The following is a 22,461-nucleotide window of genomic DNA, read 5'->3' on the forward strand; positions in this document are numbered from 1 at the left end:
TTGCCACTTCTGCATTACCTAGAAACACATGTTATTGTACAGTTGTAAACCATTTATTGTCTGAGCAATAATGACTCAGTTTAATAAAAGTTTCCTGTAGTGCATTGGTATGGATTAAATACATAAAATATTCTATTAGACTCAATGCTGTGTAAAATATGGGAAAAAGAAAAATATGTTATTTTGCCTCTAAACTTTGATTTATTGAAGTTTTATTTGGCAGGAAAAAAATTGAATCTTGGTCAATATTGAAACCAAAGTAAAGGGGGAAAAACCAAAGTTAATTGTTTTGCATGGCTAAGCCATTCTGTTATCTCTGTAAATACTGTGATTTTTTTTTTCTTTTCTCTTTAGAATTTTGTTAAAGAAATTCTAAAAATTTTAAACACCTGCTTTCCACAATAAACCATGAACACTAAAGTGAGATTACTTCCATATTAATTTTATTTTATTTTCTTCTTTTGGCATGAGAGATCAGAGGTTTAAAGTTTTACTCCTAAGATACATTTTCAGAAAGAAGCAACAGGATTTATAGAAAGATAGACAGGGATATACTACAGTTACAGATTTGCTTCCATTTGCAATGGTTAACTAATGGTTGTCAGAACTAGAAAGAAATCCAGATCTCTGGACCAAGAGCAGAAACCTTGCCAGGAAAAGAGGGGACAACATTATTCTCATTAGATCAGTGCCAGATGAAGAGGAAAGCTTACTTCCATAATGGCACCCACATGCAGGGTGATACCAGGAAGGAAGACACTTCACAATCTTTAACTTCTGAGGTTCTGTATCTCCAGTTTAACTCTTTGGCAAAAGGAGACAGGTTTTACCAGTTCAGGATTCACTCCCTATATGTGACTGTAGGAATTGTATGTGAAAATGGATTAACATATCCGTCTATGCCTAAAAGATAATAAAAATGAAATATGTCTTCACATATCTCTCACAGCTCTTTGTCTCTTGTCTACACTAGGATGTTCATGTATAGAAAGTGATTGTCTTTAATAAAGAGTGAAAACTCCTTTGTGATTGTCTTTCCCTCTGCAGAGGGAGTATACGAAAAATAAAACTTCCCACGTCTTCTTACTATGTCAGGTAGCTTACCTCTGCTTGCTCCCTGATTTCACCGGGAATTGGTTTTATAAGGTGTCTCAGTGATGTGATCATACTTACTATCAGCACCCTGTGTGACTGTTCAAGGAACTTAACTAAGAGGACAGCTGCATATTTCTTCACCTCTGCCAATGACTCACCACTCAGCTTATCATTGGAAATTACCTATGTGTGAACTTTCATAGAAATGTGTTTCCTCCAGAATAAGATAAAGTTAGCTGAGTACATCTGAATTGGAAATTCTTGAGGTGAAATGCTGATTGAGCCCATACCATGTGCTAGGTCCATTCATACATTATTTTACTTAATCATTAAAACTTGCCAATAGTGCTAAGCATCCTTCACTTATCAGCTGGAAACCAAGCTCCATAACCGCAAAGTTCCTGGCCACAATCTAACATACTTCCCAGTGTTCCTCTAATGAAATATTCCTTTTCTAATTTAAAAAGTTGGAAAATATGAATAGACACAAATTGGCTTAACACAGAGAAAAGATTGTTCCAAAATACTTAAATTGTATAATAAGATGTTATATAATTTTCATTTATATGTGGGTTAAATGTATTGCGCATTTCATTAGAATATATTTACATTCTACATCATATTTTAAGCGCACACATTTTGTATCTTATTTAGTGCCTATAATGAGACAAATAGTATATTGCATTATTTACATTATTTCATTTTATTTCTCAGTATCCTGATAGAGAAGATGTTATCCCCATTTCATAGATGAAGATAATCCAAATAGCTTTGTGTTCATCACAGGAGAGCTGGAGGGGGGGATTTATGTCCAAGTTTCAAAGTTTAGGCTGTATTCATTTTATTCTTTATCATCCCTACTACAAAAGGGATGCACTTGAGGAACTACCAAAAAGAAGAGGAGATTAGCTTTAGACAACTTACTTATTCCTCTGGAAACTAATGACATTCATATTCAAAGTAATATAACACATAAATATATGGACATTACCTTGAAAATCAATTATTTTATAAATGTTAGTTGCCTTTAAGGAATCAAATGCAAACTAACACTACTGTTTCAAAAATCACTGCAATATGTTTGGTTTTGCAAGAATCATACTTTCACAATAGAAAATTATTCCTTAAACATAGAATGTGTATTTCTTATCGAAACTGCTAAATGCAATTATTTTAAAATTGCACTGTATTAGAGTTGAAGCCAGAAAATTCAAATACGTTTTCTCAGCACTTTGTATTCATCTATTCATCATCTTCATTCAAATCTAATTTATGGTTTTCCCAAGTTCTGTCTCCATTTTCCCTTATGAATGCAAAAATGCTCAACGGAAACTACAAGGACAGTATTCCAAATGCAGATTCCATTATCAAGTTATTTGTCCTGTCTCTTTTTATTAGCTATCTCTGGGAAAAGTTTTACTTTGTAATGGCTAAGCAGCAGAAGGGATGAAAGATCTTCAGTCACATATATAGGTGCACGCACATACACATAAAAACCCACTACACTTGCTCACACTATGCAAAAAGATTTTGTCCTGCTTTCCTGAATGAAAGTATTTTCATGTCAGAAAAGTTCAGGTGTGGAATATTCATCATGCTTTGTGGGAGGCATTTATAAGTCTAACAGGTACAAGAGACCAGTAGTTGTGATGAAATTTGTGTGAGTCAACCTAATTGTATAAACTGTGTAAACCACCAAGAAACAAATTAGTCAATTTCATAGAGACCAAATATAGTCTTTAGATTTTTTGAGATAACTTGTATCATCACAGAATAGAACATATAGTTTCCAGAAAGTATAATTTTGATAAAAATGTGCCTTTGGAAGTGGTCACAACCTGATTTGGATTATTTGGGTGCTAAATAATCAAAATGTAAAATCTTCCCATAAACATTTTCTTTTAGTTCTACTTTCCAAGGTAAGCCATATAAAAACTGACCTTCAATTAGTAGTTTAAATTGAAGGCTTGATTCATACACTATCTGAGAAGTTCAGTTGTACAGATATAGCATTTGGAATTTAAACAGCCCTGTAAAGTTTTTTGGATTCTGATCAGTAAGTAAAGAAACCAAATTATAAATTAAATAAGATAGAGTTACTGCTTGAAAATTGGCTCACAGCATTTTCCCTTGAATGACTTATTAAGGAAATGGAATATTTCTGTTAAGAAAAGGTTTATATCTAAGCAGTAAAGAAATTCCTTACTGAAAGCCCAATTTATTCTGAAATTTTGAGCTTCTACAGTCAGTAATGACAAGTCAGCTCCCCCAGCCCCCAGTACTGGGCATTGAACCTGGGACCTTCACACTGATACATACATCTCTTGCCCTTTTTTATTCTTTGTTTTGAGGCAGGTCTCACTAAGTTGCGCAGGCTGGGCTCTTACTGGTTGTCCTCCTGCCTCAGCCTACAGGAACACTGGGAATACAAGTGGGTCCCATCATGCCTGTCTCAGTTTCTTATTCACAGTTTGATTAGTTTTGTCTACTCTCACTTTTTAAGAAGTCTATTATGGAAAAACAGATAATTATACCTATTATTAAATGTGATCTCTAGGGGCAAATCAATATTTTAAACATTCACATGTTTATTTGCATGAAGAATTTCTTACCATTTTTCCTAAGGAGCTTTGCTTTTCATATTGAATAGATGCTTACCAACTGTTTAAAAGATGATTGATTCTTGGTCACAGTAGTAAAGTATCACTTGAACAACTGATCCATCTTCCGCCATATTCCTAACTGATGCATCTGTTTTCAGAGAAATGTGATTAAAAGGATGCCTGCAGTAGCTCTGTTAAACTATTCTTCCACTTTTTTTTTTTGTTTCCTTGAATGCAATAAAATAATTAAAATATTAAATTTGTACTTCACAGTTTCACCACAGCCCTCATTGTATTTTTGCTGTCCTGATAATAGTAATGTATGTGGCAATACTCGAGAATTGCACAGATTTCAAAGTGTTGTTCCTTTTAGGGTTTCTGTAGCATAAAAACAGGGAATTTTATATTGTTGCTGTTAACATTCTCCAGTGACTCCCGGCGCTGTGCGGAGAAGATCCCAGAGGGGGAGCAGTTGGTATTGGTTAAGAAGCCCTATCATTTTGCCCATCTCTAAGGAAGTAGGATATAAATATGTGAATAGGTTGGGGAGTGTAAATTTGATTCTCAATTTCTCATTTAAAATCTTTTTTTTCTTTTTTTTTTTTTTTTTTTTTGCTGGGCGTGGTGGCGCACGCCTGTAATCCCAGCACTTGGGAGGCTGAGGCAGGAGGATTGCTGTGAGTTTGAGACCAGTCTGGGCTACATAGTGAGTTCCAGGTCAGTCTCAACTACATAGTGAGACCCTGTCTCAAAAAAAACCAAAAAAAAAAAAAAGATTTTTTTGAATTTTTTGCATTGTGGAGAAATCATGGTTAGGAACAAAGTCAAACGGGCAGAATGAAATGGTTTGTATTATATTTTACAAACGAAGGACCAAATAGATCAACCAAGGTATAGAAACTTGGATGAGTAATGTCTTAATTACTTTTCTCCTGCTGAGACAAAATACCTGACACCCAAAGTTAAAGGGGAAAGGGTTTATTTAACTCACGGGTTTTTGTTTTGTTTTGTTTTGTTTTTTGGTATGAGGAATTGACTGCTTGTGAGGCAGGCGGTGGAAACACTAAGCTAACTCCCCAGCCCTAGGTCACAGTTTGTAGAGGTTTCAATCCATAGTTGTCTGGTTCTAAGGCAGGGTCAACAGTTCTTGGCAGACCATAGGTAGCAAAGCAACAAGGGACCTTTATAGCATCTTTCTACCCCTTTTATCTTATCCAGACTACCTGGATTAGGGTGGTGCCCACTGAATCAGTGGACTGATTTATTAATAACACTGCCTTATTCCCAGCATCACACACTCTAGATTCAGCCACCTCTGAAAAAGCCTATGACTTCATGAGGCTTTGTGGGGACATCTGGACACAAACCATAACATTCCACCCTGGCCCCCTGAAGACTCATGCACATCCCTTTATGCAAAAGTCATCTATTCCATCTTTTAGAGTTGGAAAAATCCTAACTGTTTCAGCATTGCTGGAATTTCCAAGTCCACAGTCTCCTCAGATTTAAGGCAAACTTAGCTGCAAGGCTCTGTACAAATGAAAAGAAAGTTAAATACTTTCAATAGTCAATGGCACAAGATAAGACATTACCATTTCAAAAGTCACAAATGGGAATACAAAGGAATGAGACCAAAGCAAGTCCAAAATCCAGCATTGGAGGCATTCTGAAATCTGGGTGGAAGCTTTTCTGATCCCACAACTGTCATTCTGCACGTGCCTAAAATCAGTACCACAGGGATAACACCGAGGTCTGCTGCCAGCTGGAGCAGTAGCTAGGCTTCTTTCTGCCTTCAATGTAGGAGTCCAAGGCTTATGAACCAAATCCTGAAGAACAACTTCCCTAGGCCACCACCATTCTTTTTTTTTTTTAATTTGAGATATACCTTTATCCATTAAATCTGTGCACCACTGCAAGATACTACCATTTGGAAATACACACTGTCACAATGGTTTAAATCTTTTGAATATTAGTCATTCATATATTCTTATCTCCCAGTCTCTTGATTTTTGAAAAGATTTAACCTACAGTAGAATATTACAGAAACAAAATTTAAATGCATGTCTTTTTAAGTGAAATTTACATGAACTAAAAGTAGAGAATATTTTTAAACAGATATACAATATGCAGGCAGACAAAGCAGGAAAACAACCATTTAAACATATTATTATTTAACATGGTGCTCTGGGACTCACTTCTCAAAGCTTTTGCAATTCTGTGGCTGCAAAGAGTGAAGTCCTGCTGTTTCTTGTCATAACCTCTGGCCATCTTTTCAATAGTCCTGTTTCTTCTCAATAATCAAGATGTCCTGTGCTTCATCTTTGAAAACCACAACTTTACTGGAGCTTCCTTTCTGGCCATACTCAAAACATTTTAAACCATTCTGCTGGGCTCATTGCTCTTGATTCTCAATATAAATCTGGCTAAAGAAAACCCAACAGTAGCCACACTACCGTCTCAGCACTAGAATGCCTTGAAATTTCTTCTGCCAGATTATTTAATCCATTGCCCTTAGTCTCAGGCAAACACTCTAGACATGAACAAAATGCCGGCAAACTTTCTAACATAACACACATCATCTAAAGTCCAGCAGCCAATACAGTCCTTCCCAGAAGAAACCTTCTGGGCCTGGTCTTCACTAGTTTTTTGGTTTTCCGAGCTCTGACCAGAATCTCCCTAACAGCCTAAGGTGTTCCTGCACTACTTTTTCAGCTGCCATCTCCAAATTTTTCCTAACACTTCCCCTTCCCAAAACAAGCTAATTCCAAAGGTTCTTGAGCCACATGGCCAGGTAATGTCACAATGACCCCACTTCTCTGGTACCACATTCTGTGTTAGTTACTTTTCTCTTATTGCTGAGACAAAATACTTGACACCCAAAGTTAAAAGGGAAAAAGTTCATTTAACTCACAGTTTGCAGAAGTTTCAGTCCCTAATCAGCTGGCTCTAAGTTAGGGTGGCTTGGCATCAAGGCTTCACAGAGGAGAACAATTCATGGCAGGCACAAGATAACAAAATAGCAAGGGACCTTAACAGCTGCCCTTCTTATTTTATCTAGACAACTAGGATTAGGGTGGTACTGAACAAATCAGTGAAGTGATTTAGTAATCACACACCCTTATTCTCAACATCGCACACATATGTAGATTCAGCCACCTCTGAACAAAGCCCTATGATCACATGAGGCTTTGGGGGGACACCTAGACACAAGCCATCACAAGTACAGTGTGCTGTCCAGTTATGATTTGGGTCTCAAGCAGCTGGAGCCCTGAGACGTGAAGCACATACATTTATAATTGCAGCTCACACAGCTTTTACTGGGAGACGCCTGTGTGTGATGAAGCATGAAGCTATATTGTTAGCACCAGTCCACACAGCCTTTGATTTTTGTCCCTGTATACATTTTCTTAAAAGAAGCTACTGTTATATCATTCCTTCCATCCCCCTCTGTGCATGCCTCAGAAGATGCTAATTAGATACTTCTGTAAAATCATCCTTTTTATGGCTCATTTGTTGCATTAGTTTTCTAATTCTTTGTGCTATCCGGTCAGTGTCCATGTTCTTTGCCATGTGACTTTGCAGGTCTTCCTGCAAAGGGATAAAAGCATATTTTCCCAGTCCTTATGACAAGATTGAACAATGTGATTTTCTTGAACCAATAAAATCATGTGTAGGGTGACAGTTTGCTAGTTTTGAGTCTAGATTTCAAGTGACTACCATGTTTCTTCTTGCCCTTTTGTACTTCTGTCATCATCATCACGAATAGAACAAACAGAAGCCAGCTAATGGCAGGAGGTGGAAAGACACAGAGAACAGTCTGTACTAAGTTAGAGCAGATTCCTGGCTGACTCACAGCCAGTGAAACCTCCAGCCAAGGTTACTTATGCCTAATCCAAACCAATAGTCTTCAGATGACCCACAGATGGCCACAGGGACGACATTAATAAATAATTGCTGTTTTAGGCCATGATGTTTTAAAGTTACTGTTACTCAACAATAAGGTAGAATATCAGGAACATCCATTCCACAATTCAGGTGCACTTTCTTAATGTACCAAAGATTAACCTTGTTGTGCTTTCAAAATGTTCTCTTTTCCCTGAAATTTCTGGAATGAACATTCACTACCAGGGTCCTCAACCCAAAATGTGCTATTAAATATACTTTGGTATTAAGATTTTAGTAATACCTAGTAAGTACTTAGAAATCTTTTTTAAGTCTGTAAATCATATGCACATCTCTTGGCAGACTGAGTGTAGTATATTTTGCTTCATTCTGGCCTGCTTTTGTCCTTTTACCTTGTTCCAAAAGTTCATCATTGAAGACAGATTTGTATAATTGCTCTCTCTATAATGCCCACATAATTACATGTCAATACCTTTCCTCAAGTTAGAAATTATATTCAGCTTAAATATTCTGCTGACAACACACTCCTTCCTAAATGTCAGAGTCTCTTTTAAAAAATAGTCTCAGCTCAAAAGGCCTAATTAGGTTTTCAGTAATTCATGTTCTTGGTCATTAGGACAATCAGAGAAATCAGCAAGCATGCAGTTGCCCAGGCACTAAATTGAGATATGAATCTAAAGATCACAGGCAACAATCCTAAAAGAAATCTAAAAAGTTTTCTCATTGCTTTCATTAACGTTTTCCTTATGTTTTCACATTTCAGGCACCAGCTCCCTAGACCTGTAAAATTGCTCAGCAGAAAGGTTCAGGAAAGGGACAGAAGTGAAATGAATAGGACTATTTAGACAACAAACAGTTGTGAAGGATATATGTGACTTACCTACACATGAAACATCTCTCACCAAGTTTCCCTGCAAGCCACACAGGTCCTGACTATCCAGCACATGCTAGATAAAGCACTATCAACAATGGTGTGAGGGGAAGGGAGCGCAGAGTTCTTGTATTTTCAAATAGCACAGGGCAATCTTGAAGGACAGGTAAATTGATTTTATTGAAAATACATGGCCCTTGTATAGGACCAAAACTTGAACTTCTAAATGAATAATATGGATCAGCTGTTTATTACCAGTGCAGCATCAAGTACACCACTTAAACCACTTAAGCCACTGAGATACAGTGACCTTATCTGCAAAATGGCAACAATGCTAGTTACATCAGAAGTGGTCCTTTAAAGAATACAATGCCCACATTACAGAGAAAATGACTCAGTCTCACTATTGAGTACAGATTAGATTACTGTAGAAGTGGGAAACCCAATTCAATACAGAGAGTGAGTTAAAACATGGAAACAGTAATAAAAGAAATAGGTTGTTTTTTTAAAAATATGAAAATTACAGGCAGTATCTTTTCTCACTCTGGGAAAACAAAGTATCTGAGAACTGCTGACCCACTTTTATCTAGACTAAAGTCCTGGTGCAAAAAATGTTGGCTTCGCTGTTTGCAGTTATTCTTGGAAATGATCTCCATGTATAGACTTTTCAATTTCAGCTGAAGTCAGGTCTGGACTGACATCTAATAGTAATGTCAAGGTTTGCCATAGGCAAAAGGATCACAGTACCTCCTCCATCATATTTATTCATTATATCTATAACAAATGGCGAAGGAATGAGACCACCCAAGCAGGCCTGTGAAAACAAAGAGGTGCAGACTTTATTCACCTGGACAGAGGTGGACTGATGGCAAGTAAGAGGCCATCGGCCCCAAACAAAGAAAAGGCAGGGACTTTGTAGGGCATTGGAAGAGAGGTCTGGCAGGTCTATCACATATCGGTGCGAGGGCAAATATTTGTGGTTGGAGTCCAAGCAGCAATCCAGAAAGGTACGTGGATATTTTCAGGTGATTTGGCATTGAAAAGATTCTGTGCTTTGTAGCTCTTTTCTCTATGTTGAGGTCCCATCCTGTGTTCTGTGTTCTCTCTGCATCAAGATAGCAAGGCTTTTTGTCAGACAGGGACAGCACCTGCATCAGTTTCCTGTTTTGTTGTGGTTTTTTGTATCTCGTCAAACTGTAGCTTAGAATTAAAGAGCATGTTCATTAAGCATTCCATGACCAGGTCAAGCCTGGAAATATCTGTATTTATCTTGCTTTTCTCTTGTCTACTTTAACAGTAATATGGACATGAGTGACAGTATAGCTAAGATTGTCATCTTAGGTGAAATTATCTCTTCCAATCTAATCAGTTATTTATTTCTCTTATATCCTTGTCTGTTGCAACTACATGACCCAATATGCTATGTTGGGAAAAGTTTAAATAATTAAATGAAACAAATTTAAATGTTTTCCCCTGCCAGAGGCCTTGAAGTCATCAACAAATAAAAATTTTTCTACTTCCTTGCTTTTTTCCCCTCATTTTTTTATATGCTCAAACCCTAGAAGATTGAAGCTACAGGCAGTAAAGATAAAGTGAAAATGAAAAAAAAAAAAGCTTTCGGGGTTCACTTTGGTACCCAAAAACAAAAGCATTACTTAAAGTTTAAATTGCTGGATAACTGTATTGGACTGGACACTTACTGAATTAAGACTATAATTTCCTGTACCTACAGGATTATTTCTTAGCTATCAGAGAGCCAAAATGTTATGTGTTCTGCCCAAGTTTCCATCGAGAGGCAGAGAATTTTAAGGTTCTTTTTTCTGCTTGACTATCTGATTCTTTGGCCCAAAAGTCACTGGATGAACAATATAACAACCAAAGCAATTGCTAATCTTGCCACATTCTTACCTTTACACCTAGGTTTAACAAAAGGAAAATGATCATCTGCAGTATGGAGTCCATAAATGACATCAGTTATGCTGCACACACAAAAAAAGAGTAAGCAATTGTAGCTAAGAACTACTTTACTGGCAATTGCTTTCTTATCTTGCCATTCACTTTTGTACTCTTAATGCAAGTCTTATACACACACCAAATACGGGATAACATGAATTGTCTGATGACCGATACAATAATGACATGAGCTTTCTTCTATGTACACTACAAATTCAATTTTGTGAACAAATCCATCTCCTGTCTTAATATGTAACAGTAAAAAGCATTATAGAATCTTTGCCATTACTATTAATGATAGTGGGTTTAAAGGATTTGGAATCAATTAAATTAAGATGTGGTCTGATGTGAAAATACTTTGCAATATAATACCATTTTTATAAGATCTTTTTCAAAATTAAAGCAACACATTATTAGAGTATTATTTCCTTGAACTTGCTCTGCAATTTTAGCCAGTTTATAATTAATATGCAAGCACAATAATCCCAAATGCAATGTTCAATACCACTAACATGCCCCTCACTTAGAACTAGCATTTTAATGCCTTTATTATTAATTTGATTAACGCAAACTCCTATATGTGACTGTGGAGGGACAGAGGTAAATCAAAGTTAGCACACTGATTCATTTAAATATAAATTGCTGAGAAATGATACACTCTTCAGCCTGTGATAACAAGCAAAGGAAAAATATTTTCTGGACAAAATAATAGATGTTTTTCTTATATGAAGAATCCAAGGAAATATTACAAGTTCAAAATGACTATGTGCATTCTGGGATGATATATATTCTCTCAGGATTTAAAGGAGAAAAAATAAAATCCATAACGCACATGAGTTGACAGCAGAGTAACTCGAAAGGCAACTTAGTTAACCAGGAATTTATGCTCTAAATGGGAGGGTCATCTAGGCCACAAACAGCACCTTAGAGAAACATCACCAAGATAATTTTATAAACATCATTCACACTTCATTTTCCATACAATTGCCCTTTTTGCATTTCACTGATCATGATTTTAAGTAGAAATTTTTATTCTTTACCTTGAAGATGCACAATATTCTATAGAAAATACCTTCCTCTGTATTTTAATTTTAGAGTACTGTACACATACACACACAATTTATTAATATGAAATGTAAATAAAGAATTACAGCTTCAGTAAAGTTCTTTCTAAAAAATCCAAACCAATAGTGGAGACACATACATTTTTATGTCAACATTGTTGACTTGAGATAATCCCCTTTGTGTAAAATACCTTTATTTTACCCTATAATTACCTAAAAGTTCCCTTTTCTCTCAAGTCAAGCACCATGAAAGTTTGGTTTTTATTTTATTTTTTACTGATTTCCAAACACCTTTATTAATAGCTGGTTCAGGATAGACATTCAGTAAAGGAAAGAATGGGCCAAAGAAGGGGGAAAGAGCAGTAGATTGCTAAAGGATATACAGTCAGCCAGGAAAAGATGCAAACTTTAGCAGTGTACTAACTAATGATTCTATTCCTACTTGCTAGGAGGCTGAGACAAAACTTTCTTTTTAACCTACATATTTCAGCAAAGCCTATGGTTTTCTTTCTTACATTTTAACATGTCTGTAATTGAGATACAAGTTCTGCCTAATGACCACCTACTTTCTCACTCAGCAGTCACGAAAATGTTATTCTATCAGAAAATATCAGAGGTTGCACCCTGGAAACTTGCAAAATTAAATTTCAGCAAATTGAAGGATAATCAAGGACACTTTTTAATCTGCAGGATACCAATGAGTGTAGTAGAAGGTGAAAATAGTGTGGATCAAATTACTTGTGCAAGTTCTACTTGAAACTCAAAGATAGAATAACTAACTCTGTCATTTTAAAATGGACTTAGGAGCTAGGCACTAATGGACTTCAAATATATTTTGGTCCTTGGTAAGACAAATGAAAATATTCAAAGAAACATAGAACTTGATGAAAAACAATGTGGAAAATTCACACTCTGAATGCTAAGAAATTTGAGGAATTCATACTCAACATAGTTCACTAATATTGTTGATTTATGACAAAAGTAACATATGATTAAAAATGAATGTGTAACCAGGTGCAGTGGTGTACACCTGTAGTCCCAGCTACTAGGAAGCCTGAGGCCAGAAGATGGCTTGAGCTCAGAGTTCAGGACCATTATGGGTAACACAGAGCTCATCTCTTAACAAAATGAATGTCTAAATAAAACTAAAGGAACTCTTTTAATAGATGGAAAATAAAAAGACTAAGGGATAAAACAATTGTCACAGTTTTATCAACAACATTTTTCTCTTCTGCTATATAAAATAACAATAGCAGTTGAGTCAATAAAATATAGTACAATGGACCCTCAAGTTACAACCAGCCTGACAAACAAATGACTTGGATTAATTAGGTTAATGGAAGATTCATATGCCTCTTGTTATCTATAGCATGTACCCAGGTAAACATCCAGATCTCAGCTGAATTGACTTACAACCAACTTGAGTTACAACCAGCCCCCTGGAACCAACCAAGTTTGTAAGCCAAGGGGCCATTGCATATGGTGACTAAGCCAAGGACAAACCACAAAGAATGAGTCAATTAGAGCAGCTGAAGCAATAGTCTCTTCAATTAACTTGGTCTTGTACAGTAGAGAGATCAGTGATATTGGACTTTTAAAACCTTCTCAATGAGAAGTGTTGGCTACTCATGGGGAAGTTCTTTAACTTTTTTGAAGCCTTGGATTCTTCATTTATTAAACAATGACAAAAAATACCTCTCACACAGAGTTACTATAAGTAATTCAGCATCAGAAACCCAGGGTCTGGTTCCTACCCTTCATTTAAAAATACCTGCTGTTATTTTTATTTGTTTGTGTTTGCACACTTCTCCAAAAATCCCTCAGTACAGCCTCAATGCTTGTACCTGTCACAGGAACCACATGCTTCTCCCGTGCTCTTACAGTTTGGTCCCTACTGTTAATGCCTTCCCTTATCCCTCCTTCCTCACGTCAAACTTCAAATTCCTGTTCATTCCATTTTCAACCCATTTGTCACCTGTATCTCTGTAAATTTGTAGTTACATTTGGAAAGTGAATAAAGTTAGGCTTATGTAGGCAAACATCCCTCGCAGGTGGTAAGAGATAGTTCCTTTGTGTTTTATCAAGAGGCACATAGTGTCTCTCGTGCTTGTAGTGATGATTAGAATTAGGATTTAAAACTGGTGATTTTCCAATTCTGCCATTCCTTCTACAAGTCTTAGAGGAGATTTTTCCATAAGAAATAATATGTATACACTAATTACTCAATTATCCTAAAACAGTCTGGACAGAAAAAGCAAAATAGATGTCTGCTTCTTCCTCTATCATTTTTTTCCTGTAATAAGATCAAATCTAGTGAGTTCCAAATTGTGACCAAAGAGTCCTTTCTCTTTATGACTCCTCATGAGCTAACGGGATATTTATATATTTGGTATGTTTCAATCCATTACAGATATAATTCTTTTTAATGTTCAAATCACCCTAATTTAAGCCAGTTGAAGGAGCCCTTTCATTTTAATTTGTTTTCTTATGTTATGAGGCTGTAGATACAGATAAATTCTTATTTCTTCTTAAAATAAGATACCCCCACTCATCTTTTCATTTTCTACCCTAGGCATAGCTGGAATCACTACTGTATTAAGAGCTCTAGAATATTTTGCTGCAAAATAATTTTTAGAAATCTCATGAGTTCTCATTGCTATCAGCCCTTTGCTCTGAAAAGAATCAGTAAAATGTGCTTTTTAAGAGAAAAAAGAGTGTCCAATTCAAATTTAAGATTGTAAGTTTTTCCTTATGTTTATTGCTTAAAATGAATGTGAGCAAGCGTTTCATTTTTTCCATTTTAACCGTAAGAAACAAATCTTCATTTATTTTAATGTGAATTAACTTGCCTTGAGCTAAATTAAATGTGTGAATGGTAAATTTGTAATTTTGGCTCATTTTATTTTGAGGTTGTTGGATATTTTGTTCTTAATTTCAGATACTCTATATTTCATGTACTGTACTTTGTATTTTTTCAGGGAAACAAACAATATCATGCATATGTATGTGAAAGAGAGACAGGCAGACAGACAGTAGCATAAAGCTACTATTCAAATCTCGATTGTCCCTAAAGGCCCATCTTTAAAGGCTTGGTCACCAGGGGGCACTACCGGGAGGTATAGGGACCTGTGAAAGTTGGGACCTAGCAGGAGGTCCTCAGGTCATTAGGGGGTTCTTTCTCTCTTTCTCTCTCTCTCTCTCTTTTTTTTTTTCCTGACTTGTGATGTGAGCAATTTTGCTCTGCCACACACTCTAGCTTCCTGTGCTGCCTCACCACAAACCAGAAGTGACGGGACTGATTCTGAACTGGAACTTCTAAAACCACGACCCAAAACAAACTCTTTTTGTTCATAAATTTATTGTTTCTGGTATTTTGTGATAGTAATGGAAAGCTGACTCATATATACACACACATAGAAAGAGAGAGGGAAAAGATTTGTTTTAAGACATAGGCAGCCTCATGCTCATTCATGTTCAAAACTCTAAAATCTATAGAGAAGTTCAGCAGGCTAGAAACTCAAGGAAAAATCCAAAATCTATGGAATGGAAACTCAGTCAGGGTTTGGATACTGCAGTGTCGAGGCAAAATTGCTTCTTATTTAGGAAACCTCAAACTTTAAGGAAAACAATTTGATGTCTTACCCAGTATCCCACTTTAAATGTCAAACACATCTAAAAAATATCTGCGCACAACAACATTGGTGTCTAAAAACATGATTGGATACTTTAGCCTAGGTGACACATAAAACTAAGCATCAGAGATAATAAAGATATTTTCCTTAAGTTTTTGAATATTTTTTGACATTATTTCAAATCTTGTAAAACTAAGTATTCAAATATTTGCTAAGTTGAAAACTGTTTATGGGTAGTCATTTTTCAGAATGCACAGAGAACTGAGTTTTTGGAAAAATTCAATTAGAGTATAATGGTTTGCTTAATATTAATAATTTAGTGTTTATGTGAAAGTTTATTACTAAGTAACACTTCATAATTGTATAATAGAGTTAAATGAATATCTTTTACATATTTACAGAAACAATGGGTTTCTATATTTTAGGAAATACCTTTTCCAACAGAACAGTAGACTTCCTTTTGATTTTTAAGCGAAAGTACAAATACCTGAGTAAAAAAACTCCCTCCACGCATATTTTGTGTCCCAGGAACCACACCTAAGTTTCTTTTTGGAGGAGTAGTTTTTCTTGTCTATATCATACATGGGGAACCACTACCATGTAGATACCCGTCCTCTTGGCCATGGTGTCGACTGTGATCAACACAAATGGATCTGTGTCCTTTCCTGGGACTTTTGATTTGGGAGGAGAGAAAAATCAATTTCAGTTCCTCTGCGCAACAAGTGATATAATTACTGGGATCCATGTCCCTCAGTGGGTAGAAGTTGATCAGCTGTGCTAAAGTGAATGCTGTCCACCCAAGGAAGCAAGCCCCCAGCGGAGTGAGAATCCTGGTTTTAATTCCAGACATGGGTTCCACCTGTTCTCGACCTATGCAGGTTTCCACCTGTTCTTTATTTAAACTCTCCTTCGGAGAAGCTCCTAGGGCTTCAGTTTCTCATTTACAACCCAGAGAGCCCTGATATACAAATGTGCACACAAGTTTTTCACATTGCTCCAGGGCCTCATGGGCTTCCTGAAGAAGTTTGTCCTTGAATCCTCATCATATAGAACCTCTGTTTAATTTCTTTATACTGTTTACCCAAGAAAACAGTAATTATTATGAGTGTTGTCATTTGATCACTTGCAATCCTTTTTTAAGGAGATATTATCCTTGCTTTACTTATAAGTGCACTGAGGCTGAAAAGATTAATATTTTATAAAATGAAACATCTAAAAGAAGCTAGTAATTTTGTCTCAAATCTAGAATTCTTTCTCCTACATTAAAGTTGCTTCTAAGAATTGTGTTTAATTAGTATTTTAAGTTACTACCTTAAAATCTGCCTTTAAAGTGAATAAATATAATTCAAAGAAACAAGAAAGTGTTTGCCAAAGGCAATATAAAAATGTAATAATGAAACATGTATAAAGTATAATTTTAAAAGAAAGTTTTAGATTTCTTATTTGCATATTCACAAATTTCTAAATGAGCAGTGATGAATAGCAGTACTCTTCTCAAGTACACTGAAACCAAATTCTTGGAAGAGCCACAGTAATAAGTTATCATAAATAATAAGAAATGCCTGTCACACGTCCACCGTCAAAGGTTTGTATGAAAATGAATGATTCACCTAAATTAATTTTCCAGCTTCAGTTTTGTTTTTACAAGAATCTAGTTATCCTGGGGAGGACGAAACACACACACACACACACACACACACACACACACACACACACAAAGTACAGAAAACAAAGCCCATGACTGTGTCAGAGGACTTGTGTTCTTTCCTAAATGCGAGCACAGAATCAGCCTTTACAAGTCTGCGTTTCAGAAATAATTGAGACAGCAGGGGAAATCATGCTCTACATTATCTCTGAGCGGAACTCTGACCAGACACAGGGACAGATCCATAACAGCAAAACAAGAGCTCTCTGAGTCTTCCCCAGGCCGCCTACTTCCCTGTACCATCCCCACACCCTCACTGGTAAAATGGATTTTAGTTTTGATCAGACAATATCCACAAATGAAAAAGAAAACATAAATTAGCGGAAGGACTCAATAAAAACAACAGGACTTTGGCTGCAGCTTTATTGTAAGCGCTGTCCTCCATTTCTCTCCTCTACGGAGCAATTACAAGGCGTCTACCTTCACTCAGCTTACAAAAGGCTCCTGTGTTGCTCTGTGGCTGGAATCCACCTCCCACTGTTCTCAGCAGAGTTTCCAGCTTGTTCAGCAGCGCTGTGATTTCCAAAGTCCTCTAGGTGCTCTTGATCTGGTTAACTCCCAATTCCTTTACTCCAAGAATGAATATTTTCTGTGCTAACAGACAGAATCCTTGTCATTTTAAAATGAGCTTTTCTTGAAAAGGATGGATTGTGACATGACATCTCCAACTAATCTAACTCCCCTGTTTTCTGAAGTAGCTGCCAGGCAGAGCCCACAGGAAGAAGGTTCACCATCTCCTTCCTTTCTAATCCCTCTTTGAACCCAATGAGGGGCCTGCAACCCAGAGAGTGACCAGAAAATGTTCTTATTTGTCAGGCACCAGTGGTCTCCCGGAAGGTAGGCGCATACTGTGGCCTCGGCTCCCTAGGAAGTCTCCATTCATTCCTTCCATGTCCCACCATCAAGCCATGGGACTCTGGAATTGCGCAGCTGGAGATGTTTAAACCACCACCGTTACCACGAGCTTCTCTGAGGTTGAAGCAGGGCTGCTGGAAGGTCCAATCCAGCAATGGCAGAAAGGGAAAAATAGCAGAAAGAGAAGAAAAATAGGCAAAAAGTTCAAAGTAAAAGTTTTTGCGGAAAATAGACTAAGCAAGTTTGTATGTACAAAAAAGCATTAAAAATTTATTGAGCTTCAGTTACACGGGGGCATTTTCCATTCATGAGCTTTGGTCAGCCTTTAGAGTTCTGTGTTTCTATGTTCATCGAAAGTGGAGAGAACTAAAGCTTTGCTGATGTTGCCTCACAGAGTAAGGACTGCATCATACTGGAAAAGTGGTGCCCTTGCCTTCAAGATCATTCTCCTTTGAAGGACAAGTAAAGGATTCACATTACTATTCACTTAAAATTCCATGGCCAGCAGCTGGATCGAATAATAGAGATTAAAAAGTCAGACCATTGCTTAAATCTTCAGAGTGCCTGGAAGTTTTCTGGAGAAAAACCTGCAAAACAAATTCAAGAGTGTACTCTAAAACCTTAGATGGCGGGAAACTGGTTCTGCGAGTGTTCTGCAAGACAAGCCAACATTTCTAACATATTTGAACTTCAAAAACAAGTAGTATCTTGCAATCCTGGTATGTGACGCTAAATGTCACATGATCACTGCTGAGCCAATAGTGTTCTCTCTCTCACTGCGGGATTGTGGGTGATCGTCTCCCAACAGCAAGAGGTTATGGTGGAGGAGGTAAACGCAGAGGAGGAGGTAAACGCAGAGGAACCCCACTTCACCTGAGATTAGGGACATGTGTATAATGTGGGAAACGGTGCAAAATTTTGTAGAAAACACCATTAGGCTGTAGCAGTGCTGGTAATTAACCTGTTTAACGACAATGCAGTGTCACGTTTCCGTGAAATTTTCAAAAGAAGGCAAAAGCAAATGTCGTTGGATAGATTCCTTTTAAAACTGCCTGAAAAGAAAAAGGCTCCCTTGAGACAACAGATAGCAGTGATTTCATGAAAGTCGTGCTGCACACTCACCTTTTTCTTGTCTTCACACCAACCACGAAGATTTTCAAAGGTAAGTGCAGGTTAATTTATTTTTCTTTATATTTTTACTTTTCTTTATTATTTTGTATTACAGTATTATAGTCATTTTATATGAATTTTCGCATTTGAATAATTTTGGAGTTGTGGAACGAATCCGCTGAGTTTCCATTATTTCTTGTGGGGAAATTCACTTTGATATACGCCTGCTTTGAGTTACATGCATATTTCTGGAATGAATTAGGCTTGCAAACCAAGGTAAAACTTTAATTGGCTTTAAAGCTAAATCCAAATGTTAGAGTATTTTTTTTAGTGGATAACTATAATGACTGTTCAGGGCTGGGTAAGTAGATAAAATTGCTGGAAGTGGTGTAGTTGGGGTTCGATGATGTTCATACCCACAAGGACCATTTTCTGCACAGATTGGCAGCATAGGTTCAGACACTTTGCTTGGGTTTCTTCACTTCTCCAGAGAAATGGTCAGCAGTCTGTGGGCAATAAAGCATCACTATCTGCGAACAGCACATTCCGGGGAACACTTGTGTGGTGATCAAAAGCAGCTGCTGCTTGGAACAGATAATGAGTTTCCATCAGTCATTAAGGGTAGGAAGTGACGCCCAGGGCTACAGCCCACTTACTCAAGTGTGGCACCCTCGTGTGGAATGCAAATTCTCATAGTGGAAATTTGGGAGAAAATGGCAAGATGTATTGAAATTTGTTTATTGCCTGTGCTTTCCTAAACACTTTAAGCCCTTATAAAAATTCTATGAGGTAAATATTACTGCCCCATTTTACAGGTGAAGAGATTCAAGGAAGTTAAATTAGCCAAACTCTGATGACTGTCAGGAAGTGGCTTCCACACTCAGGTTGATCTAATTCCAAGATCAGCTTCTAATTACATCATACATGATTTATTATGCATAATGACTGGATTATATATTACACTGGAGGAGCATGAGAAGTATGAGCAGATGCAGGATTTTGGTGGGATTTTCATGCACTACTCGTTTTATAAAGACTGCCTCGTTTAAGGAAAACAACTAAAGGTAAAATTTTAAATTGTCATTCAGGTCATGAAGAATTTTGCTACTTGATAAGGCTGGAAGTTCTGTGTGAGGAGCTGGAGGATACAGTTGACTGTGCTGAAGTTAATAGCAATGGCATGGATCTGACCCCTGGGCTCTGTCACTGAGAAAAAACAATAGGAAGGCGTGTTTTTAACCAAAATTTCTGGGCCTACATTATGGTTTGGGTCTAGATGTCCCCCCAAAGCATCATGTGGTGATAGGCTTGATCTAGAGTGTGTGAAGTTGGAATTGATTCAGGAGGCAGTGCTAGGCTCAAGGGCACTAGGATTAAGGGTGTGAGTGCTGCCTGCCCTATATAGTCTGAATAAGATAAAAGGGGCAGAGAGACACTGGTAAATCTGTCTTATTGCTTTTTCTGTTTTCCACTGCCGTAAACTGGAGCTCTCTTGTTAATTTTGCTGCCTTTTGCATGCCATGGTGTTTCTGCTCTGCCATGACTATTTGTCATCCCTGCTTTGGAATCAGCCGATGATGGACTAAAACCTCTGTGAACTGTGATCCAAATAATCCCCTTTCCCTCTTAAAAAAAAAAAAAAAAGGAAGATCATGGCCTGTTGATTTTCTAGAAGCTTGTTGCAGATGGCTTTCCTGATGTGAACTAGGCTATTCTCATTGGAGGAGGAGCCCTGGGCCTCACTGAAGCTGGGAATGGCTGCTGTTGTCATCAGGGAAGCTCTGATCTTTACCGTGAGCCTCACTTCCTGGCTCCAGTATAGAGCCCTCAGCCTGGTGGCACAAATCCTTCATCTCACCAGCATGGGTTTTCTGGCCTCCGCCACTAGCTTTTGGATCTTCCAGGTGCAGATTCTCAATATGGCCAAGCATGAGACATTGTCTGGGCTCTAGGCCACTGGCTGGACTTGTGGAGGGCATTGCCTTGGACTCTAAGCCTTTAGCTGGATTGTGTGGGAAACTGCTGGGATCCAGGCCCTCCACTGGATTCTTCGGGCCCTTAGTGTCTGGTTAATCTTTTTGCATTCCTTTGTGTTTAACATTTTGGGTAATTACTGTACAATAATCCTATAAACTATCTATCCTGTAATAAATGTATTCTCTTGCCAAAACCCTGACTAGAACATCCTGTCCTCCTTGAGAATATACCCTCTCTTGTGTAGAGCTGTCATATGGGATAGTGATAGCCATTTGAGCCTATGTATAATAATCACAGTCCTCATTTTTTACTGCATTATAGGACACCTCCATTAAACTATGAATCATTGATTTCTATGGATTATTTCTTCTGCAGTTAGCCTTCTGTATATACTTCAAAATACTATATATTTGATAGTCTTTCTACAAATAAGCAGCACTCACTGAGAACAACCCTCCAAATACTTGTATAGCAAAATGTATAGTACAAAATGTATGGCAAAATGTATAGTATAATATAGGGCATTATGTGAAGCTTCTACCTTCGTTGGGGGAGGAAAGAGATTTTCATCAATGGAGATTCTCCTTCCTCAGTTCCATCACAGCCTGGTTCATCATGCAGGGTGGCAGCAATGGCTCCTGGCTCTCGTTTCCTCTTAGGTGTGTAATGTTGAGTAACTCTCCTTAGGTTGCTGTGGATTTCTCAACTAATTTAACATTAGATTTGCCTTCAGTTATGTCAATTATTATTATTACCGGAGTAAAACAACAGAGGGCATGTACCATACTCCCACTTGTCTGCCGCGTCTGTCCTGTCACAACTGCCTTATGCTCAGAAATGGGAATTTTCCTTAAGGAAAAGAGCCATCGCCCTTCTGAGATTCATCCGTGACATGGATTTGCACTTCCATTTTCAATGTGCCTTTGAAACACAGATGCTATGTTTAAAAGACAAACTGATCCTTTTGTTTCGGTTGCATAAATGGGTATTGAAAAAGTGAGCAGATCTTGAACCATGAGAGTTCAATACTTTGCAGAAAGTGGTCAGCTTATCAATTAAAACTAGAAACTCATATCCTCATTGTTTCTATTTCTCATAGTAATAAAGAAAAATGTAACAAAAAATGACACAGTATTGACCTCCAAATTCATTCTGAAAGTTCCTTATGCTATGTTTATAAGATGAGGAATTATCAATAACAGTAGAAATTTGCTGGTTCTAATAGCTAATAATTTATATTTACAAGTCACAAGTGAAGTAGGATATTCTTTATAGTCAATAGATCTGATTCTCCTATCACATACTTTACAATTTTGCTGTTTGTGTAATACAAGTTTTTCCCACACTATTTTTTTATATTTTACAAATAAAATGGCATTTGTGCCATTAGCAGTGAAGGAATGCCAGAAAGTCCAAACTATTTAGAGAAAAGGGCCAAAAACCAAGGCATTCATAATTAAACTAGCATATCTCTTCTGCACTTAATTACTGTTTCCAATCAACGTTCAATGAATTCCAGTTATATGTCTTGCATTGTGCTTGGCATTAAGTGGAATCAAAGAAAGTTAAGACCCTCAAAGAGCACAGAAACAGATGGAAGGACTATCATAAAAGGCCAACCAGAATAAATAATTAACACTTAATGGAAGTTACTCAAATTCAGAGGAAGAAGAAATTCTTTTAAGCTAAATGA

The sequence above is a fragment of the Fukomys damarensis genome, unplaced genomic scaffold (genome assembly GCF_012274545.1).
Source record: "Fukomys damarensis isolate Sample0158 unplaced genomic scaffold, DMR_v1.0_HiC HiC_scaffold_24, whole genome shotgun sequence".
NCBI classification, from domain to species: Eukaryota; Metazoa; Chordata; class Mammalia; order Rodentia; family Bathyergidae; genus Fukomys; species Fukomys damarensis.